Source organism: Lineus longissimus, chromosome 4, assembly GCF_910592395.1.
Source record: "Lineus longissimus chromosome 4, tnLinLong1.2, whole genome shotgun sequence".
NCBI classification, from domain to species: Eukaryota; Metazoa; Nemertea; class Pilidiophora; order Heteronemertea; family Lineidae; genus Lineus; species Lineus longissimus.
This window is the reverse complement of record NC_088311.1, coordinates 16,453,661-16,461,425: the sequence shown is the minus strand read 5'-3', so window position 1 is coordinate 16,461,425 and position 7,765 is coordinate 16,453,661.

The following is a 7,765-nucleotide window of genomic DNA, read 5'->3' as shown; positions in this document are numbered from 1 at the left end:
TCTCTCTGATGATCATCAACAAACTTCGACAAAGCCGTGCAAAGTGTTCTCATATATCGTTCTGCCAAACCATCACCTTGTGGGTGGTAACTCGTAGTTCGGGTTTTCAAGATTCCTAAAATCTTAGCAAGCTCAGACATAAGATTCGACTCAAAATTAGGCCCTTTATCAGAATGCCAGCTCCATGGGATTCCGAACCTAGTGATGAAATTGTCAACTAAAACTCTGGCTACCACAGCAGCCTCCTGACAAGGTAAAGGATACAATTCTACCCACTTTGTCAGATAGTCCTGGACGACCAAAATCACGCGATTGTAATCTTTACCAGCCGGAAACGGTCCAACGATGTCCATTCCAATCCTATCAAGCGGTCTGCAAACCAACATGTCCTGAAGAGGTGCTCGCCTATGAGGTATCGGACTACGACGCCGCTCACATGTCCTGCACTTCTTGATCTGCTCCTTCACAAACGCATCCAAGCCTGTAAAATAGAAAGTCTGACGTATACGCCTTAGGGTTTTATGCACCCCAAAATGACCAGCTGTGTTATCAGAGTGTCCCAATCGGAAAATTTCTAATTTCATACTATCAGGAACCACTACACGAAGTTCACTACTGTTCTCTCTCATTGACTCCCATCTGTAGTAAACCAAATCATTCTTCAGTTCTAACTGACCAAACACCGACCACCAACGACGAAGGGCGAATGAGAACTGGAGCAACTTCGATTTCGGCGGACGTTCTCCAGCTTCCAACCACTTCCGAACAGTCTTTAGGTCACCATCAGCTTTCTGCGCCTCCACTATACCTGCAGGAGCATCAACATCTATTCTCAAAACACGACAAAACTCAGACTCAGGGCTAGCTAAACTACATGTACGAGTGCATTCCTCAGCTTCCACCTGGGTACTCAGATCCTCTATAATTGATTCTTGAATGTCACTTATTGGTTCACTAATGGAATGTTCATGCTCTTCACCCTCCTCCAGGGGATATCTACTTAAACTGTCCGCATTTACATGCTTCTCACCTGGCCTATGCATAATCTTAAACCGGAATGAAGCCAAATACTCCAACCAGCGAGCAACCTGACCTTCTGGGTCTTTAAAATTAAACAGCCAGCGTAAGGAACCATGATCTGTTCTCAGTACGAACTCCTTCCCCACCAGGTAATGTCGGAATTGCTTGATGAAATAAACTACCGCCAGCAGTTCACGGCGTGTGACAGAGTAGTTTCTCTCAGCTTTCGACAAAACCCGGCTGCCATAAGCCACAACTTGTTCACCCCCAGACTCATTCACCTGTCCTAAGATTCCAGAGATACTATGACCACTAGCATCCGTATCCAAAATAAACTCTTTCCTTGGATCAGGATAGGCTAACACCGGAGCGGTACACAACTTTTCCTTCAACAATTCAAATGCACGTTCACACTCAGCTGTCCATACCCAATCCACCTGTTTCTTTGTCAAATTATATAACGGGGTAGCAATCTCCCCAAACCGTAGCACAAAACGACGATAATACGCACAAAGGCCCAAGAAACTCTTCAGCTGGGTGACAGTTTTAGGCCTCGGCCATTCTTTTACCTTCTGTATCTTGGACCAAGATGTCTTTACTCCATCCCTACCAACCACATGACCAAGGTACTCCACTTCACGTCTACACAGCAAACACTTCTTACACTTCAGTTTCAACCCGGCAGCTCCCAAACGGTCAAACACCTTCTGGATATCTGCAAGATGCTGAGAATATGTTGACGAAAAAATGACCACATCATCCAAATAAATTATGGCAATCTCCCACTGCAACCCAGCCAAAACCAACTCCATTAAACGCTCAAAAGTACTTGGGGCCCCACAAAGTCCAAATGGCATCCTAGTAAACTGATATAGCCCATGGCGTCCCACTGAGAAGGCAGTCTTAGCAGCCGAATCAGGATCCATTTCACATTGCCAATAAGCGGAAGCTAAATCTAGAGTTGAAAACCACTTGGCCCCTCTCAAAGCGTCTAAGTTATCAGTAATATTGGGCAAAGGGTAACTGTCAAACTTGGTGACCGAATTCAGTTTCTTGTAATTAATACAAAACCTAGTGCTGCCATCTTTTTTCTTCACCAATACTGCCCCACTTCTCCAAGGAGAGCTTGAAGGCTCAATCACCCCCTGCTTCAACATATCCTGTACACATTTCTCAGCCTCAGCATACTTATGAATAGGTAACCGGCGCACTGGTTCTCGCAAAGGAGGAGAATCCCCAGTATCTATACTATGTCTGACTACATCTGTACGACCCAAGTCCATGTCACCCTTAGAAAACACATGTTCATTCTTCAGCAACAGCTTGTACAAATCAGCGGCCTGTGCCTCATCAAGTTCACCAAGACTCTCTTCATACAACTTCTGCAAAGGTTCTGACAACTTATCTTCAGTTTCACCAACCTTGAGATCAGTCTCCTGCTGCGACTCAAAAGGTTGTAATATAGCAATACACTGACCTTTTTGCAAAATGTATGGTTCCTTGTGAACATTCATCAGTCGTACTGGTACAGCGTTCTTGTCGACGGAGACCACCGACCTGGCCACCAATGGTCTGTTTCCGGACAACGAAAAACCATGATGCACACCTTCCATCATTCCCTCCTGCAACCGCAGCGCGCCCCTTCTTCTAATTCTCCCAGTCAACACAACTTCCGACGATGGTGGTATGGTGGTAGTCTCCCCGACAAAAACCCTGTAACAAGAAAATGCCAAGTCAGGTTGGTTATAATGAATGGGCACACACCCACAAAACAATCGCAACAATCTATGTCCTAAATCCAGGGAAGCTTTCATTGGTGAAAGAAAATCCATCCCCAAGACACACAACCCAGGCACAGCGGCAACTACCACTGGCCCTACAAAAGTATGCTGTCTACCAGGACGAGGACCTGGCAAATCTGGAAACTCCAACTTAGCATTAATTTCTCCTAAGACTGGCAAGGTACCCCCAGATGCATTCAAAATTTCCATATCATATGGCATCAAAGGCGCCCCACCAGACACATTCATTTTCTGATGTAAATCTTCTGAAATAATTGTACAAGTTGAACCTGTATCCAGCAAAGCCATGAACTCTACCCCATGCATCAAAATTCTAACATGTGCAGACTGCCCCCGCACATAATCAAAAGCCTCAGGCTGACCCCTCTCAGGGTTCAGTTCAGAAGAGCCAGCCCCATCTAAAAATGTGGATTTCCCGTACCAGGTCCAGGATTAGGTCCAGGATTAGGACCAGGATGAAAACCAGGGCCCAGAGGCCCCTGAGAAGGTCCTGACTGAGGATTTGTGTTACCTTGGGTGGGCAGTCCCTGCTGTTGCTGAGCTTCAAGTTCTTGGTCACGTCTCCTTTTAAAACAGAAACCCATCTCATGACCATCACGACCACAATACGTACAATGCCGAGCCCTCCTACCAGGGGCTGTACTAATCTGACCGAGAGCAACCAGCGCGTCATTTAGCTTTTTCGAAAGCGCGTCTATCTGCTTCTGCATACCAGGTCCCGACGGTCCGTCTGCGACACCCGGCCTCGTCATGTTCACCTTCTGGGGACCCTTCCTAGCCTCTCCAGGTTTCTCGGCCCTTTGGAAACTTTCCTCAGCCAGCGCCCTAGACAAAGCATCGTCCAAGGTGTCGCAGTCGGCCCGCCTGACCTGGAGCCGAACTTCCCTATCGGTTAGTGCCTGAGTAAAGTAGTCCACCGCCATCTCTTCCCGTATCGCCACTCCTGCCGATGGAAAGGCCTTCAAGACCAGACGACGGATGTCTGCGGCCAATTGGACGTAAGTCTCTGTTTCAAGCTTACGCCGCGCCGCCAGTCTGGCCTTGAATACCTTCACATCAGCAGGGCAACCCCGCAGCCTGAAAGTTTCACAAAAGGTATCGAAATTACATTTCTCAAAATCATGCATGTCTTTGTAAACACGAAAAGCATCGTCCTTAAGTCGCAAGGGCACAAAACTCATTAGCTGCTCCTCTGACCAATGGTTCACCCTCTGCACAATTCGCACTCTTTCCACCCAATCTTCGAAATCTGTCTTACCATCGTTATTATACCAATCCGGTAACACCACCGGTTTCTTATGGAACAGCTCGTCATCGGACTCAGCTGTTGCCCCATAAGGAGTCGAATAACGCATCCGACCAGAAGAACCCGGAGTTGCGGGCGGTGGTGGCCCAACCATCACATTCGTCATCTCCTCCTGCATCCCCTGCAGGGCTGTGCCAATCTGCGACAGGAATTCGTCTACCCGTCCAGATGGGTCCATGTTCAAGCTAACTCAAATATCAAAATAAAAATAAAAAATTGGCCACTCACCGAGCTTTCCTGATGATCCACACCTAGCGTGCAATAAACTAAATCTAAACTTCAAATGAATAACATTGTCTCATCCACTCATCTCCACCGCATAGCATGACACACCAGACTGACCAGAAATTCCAAAAAGTTTCCCATGATACATTTAAACCAGCAATATTACCTTGACAAAAAAAAAACACACGTCAGCCAAAAACAGGCTACCTCCCCCCTCCAACAAGTGTCACGACCCAGGAAGCAGAAAAAGTGAAATATAGATAGCAATTAGTAAGTATTACCGGCCAATGAAAACCACGCGGGTGCCAATTGTAACGACCGTCCTTGTGAATGGAATTGTCGTTAATGAGTTCCCGTCAACCCCTGGCAAATTGAATGAACCTTCACCAGCGTTGACGAGAACCAGAGTTTGTGGGGGTGTGCATTGACCGATAAATTATAAGCGCTAGAATATACCCAAAATATGTTTATTATGAACAAACTAGATTCCAGATTTCACTTCACATTCATCCAACCCAATAAACTGCATGGCCAACCAGATATGACCCCAGGTTACCCAAATTCCTTCTCACCACACTTGTTCTACCAACAACCCAGAAGCCTAAATTCCCCTGTCAAAACGACATCTAATTGGAGGAGAAATCACCTATTAATCAAAGTACCAGTCAGATGAACCAAAGCCAATGTAAATCTATACAGGGTGGCCCAAAACAGTTCACCAACCAAGACATGGAACACTCCGAACTAAGATTCCCCAGAACTTGTATCACCTGGAATCACTTTCTGATTATGTAACTCAAAACCTATGCCAAGCAGGGAAGTCAGAACAAGATTAAACACTATCAAAATCCAGTATAAAACAAGTGACATGATCATGACATGTCGGACAGGAATTGTGGGCAACTTTGCCCAGCTTCTTCACACAAAGTTCCAACTCAAACAAACTAAAAGAAACCTCAGGAAAACCCGGTCAGTCTGGCCATAACAGGATATTGACAAACCCAGCCCTAGAGGCACACGAAGGGGGTAAAATTATAGGTCACATGGCAGAAATACGGAACTCGGAATTTGAGGGTTTATACTCACAAGAAAAGCCAAAATTCAGCAAACGTTCCCATGTACATGACATACATGGTGAAGATTGGGCGTGTCACACCATGCAGCGGTTCAGAGAGATGAGACAAAAATGTAGGCTCTACTCAGCCATAGGAACCAAGCAAAATCACAGAAAGAAAAGGTCTACCCGTCTGGTAGCAAGCGCGCTAGGTATGGACACTGATCAAAGCTAGGGCCCAGTTTTATACAGAAAGATTACCTCATCTCAACGAACCAATGCCTGCCGTAACAGCCAGAATTCACCAACCCTATTACAAAGTAAGCCACACAAAAGAAGCTAAAATCATTAGCCCAGAACACAAAGGAGACCAACGATCATCACTTGAAAATACCTCAGGAGATTACCAAATTATAGGCCCAAGCAAACCAGGTCAAAATTATGACATAACCATTAACCATGCAAGGCCCATAACGACTTCCGTTACACATGGACAAAATTAAGATGGTGACAATAATTATTTTAAAAGCTCATGGCACTCAGACTGATGAACAGAACTCACCTCCTGTTGAGCAATTCTATCAGCTAAAGGGACAGGCTGCCGCTGATCAGCTAGTACAGGGACAGCAGGATTTACATCTGCAGATGCTGACGTGCTGGCACCAGAAGTTCCACCAGGAGTAGTCACCACAGACCCAAGGGTATAGTTGGAAACTCTATCAAGCCACCTTTTGACATGTTTCTTTGACATGATATGATTTTTTATTGCCTGAAAAAAAGAATTAGGCTTAGTCACTGCCTTTTGACATACATACTGAGTAGTTCATTTTGGCGCCAAAACATCGTCGATGACGACGGCCACGTGGAAGAGTAGCAACTGGTACACTCTACTTTCATCTAAACTTGTCAGAATAATGTCAGATGTTTGTAGGCCTATTTTTAAAGAGACACACGAACATTCATTATAGTTTAATTTTCCATTACCGGTACTCACCTTCTTACCACCAGGACCATAGTTAATCAAGTCATTACACCACGTGCACATCACTTTCCCAGCTATTTCCACCTTACTAATCGCGTCCCCGACCTTTCCCTTGAGTCTTGTTCCTCCTAGTGATGTCACCTCTACGATCTCATCTTGCCATCGCCATTGAAACTTGTTCTTTACTCCAGCTTCCAATGCTTTCAAACACCCACCAGCAGCAACAAATTTATGCATTGTTAGCTGCCGTAAGAACACAAAAGAGCTGAACAATGGCCACGAGGCGCTATAATTTATTACGGGATACGCCTACGCCATCTAGCTCCAGAACAAGGAACTACTCTGGACGTGTTGATCGCATGTTAATTCCAAATAAGGTCACGTTACTATAATGGGGCGTAGATATTATTGGCGGGCTTTGATTTCATTGGCTGTTGGCTGCTTCGGGAAACAAAATAGGCAGTCGTGAAAGTCCGTCTGGGCTCGGATGGGACGATTGGAATGCGACTTTACGCATGGCGCGAGGCGTGGTGACTCGACTTCGGGGCATTATTTCGCGCCAAAAACTCATGAGAAAGCCACTGCTGTCGGGCAATTGGCAAAATATAAGACCTCACCCTACCCTTACCCCCTATGATTTTTATTGCAGATTTGCACGAACCCCAGGACCCAACTTTTTGGCCTTAAAAAAAACGGAATTCCGTCAAAAAACGGAAAACTCTCATGCCTGATGTCAAGATCAATTATAACAGCTTTGTGCAGCACTAGAAAATTAACCCTTATATCATAAATCAGGGAGGTTTTCAGGGGTATGTATCTCTAAGATAAAATAAGGTCCCCTGCACATTAGCAGAGGAGAGGTGTTTTCAGGCTCCCTGAAAAAGCAGGGGGTTTTCAGGTGACAAAATATGCAAATTGAGCCTTGCATCCCCCCTCCGAATAAGCAGTTATGAAGTAGGGTAGTTTTAAGGGGACCCAGTAGTTAACCCTTCATAATAGAGCCGTGGAAAGACTAAATTCATAATTCAAGATATTCATCAAATTGGCCTATCATTATTTTCTAGTCAAGACCTTATTTCAGCAGCAATTTGAAATTTACCACCACATTTGGTGACAAGTTTATGAAGTTGCTTGGCACATGTTCTGGTCTCAAATAAGAATTCTACAATTCCCCCAGCAAAACTTATTTGCCATTTATTCTTTTCACCGGGGTAACACAGCTAGGCCTCACTAATTGATCTTGACAGAAACAAGTAGTGTTGTAAATTCCTTTCTAGGCCAAGACACCGGATATCTGACAGCTGATTGAAGTACAAATTCCTCTGCACCATCGGCAGGGCTAAATATGGCAAAAGAGGAGGAGCTTTAAATTTGTA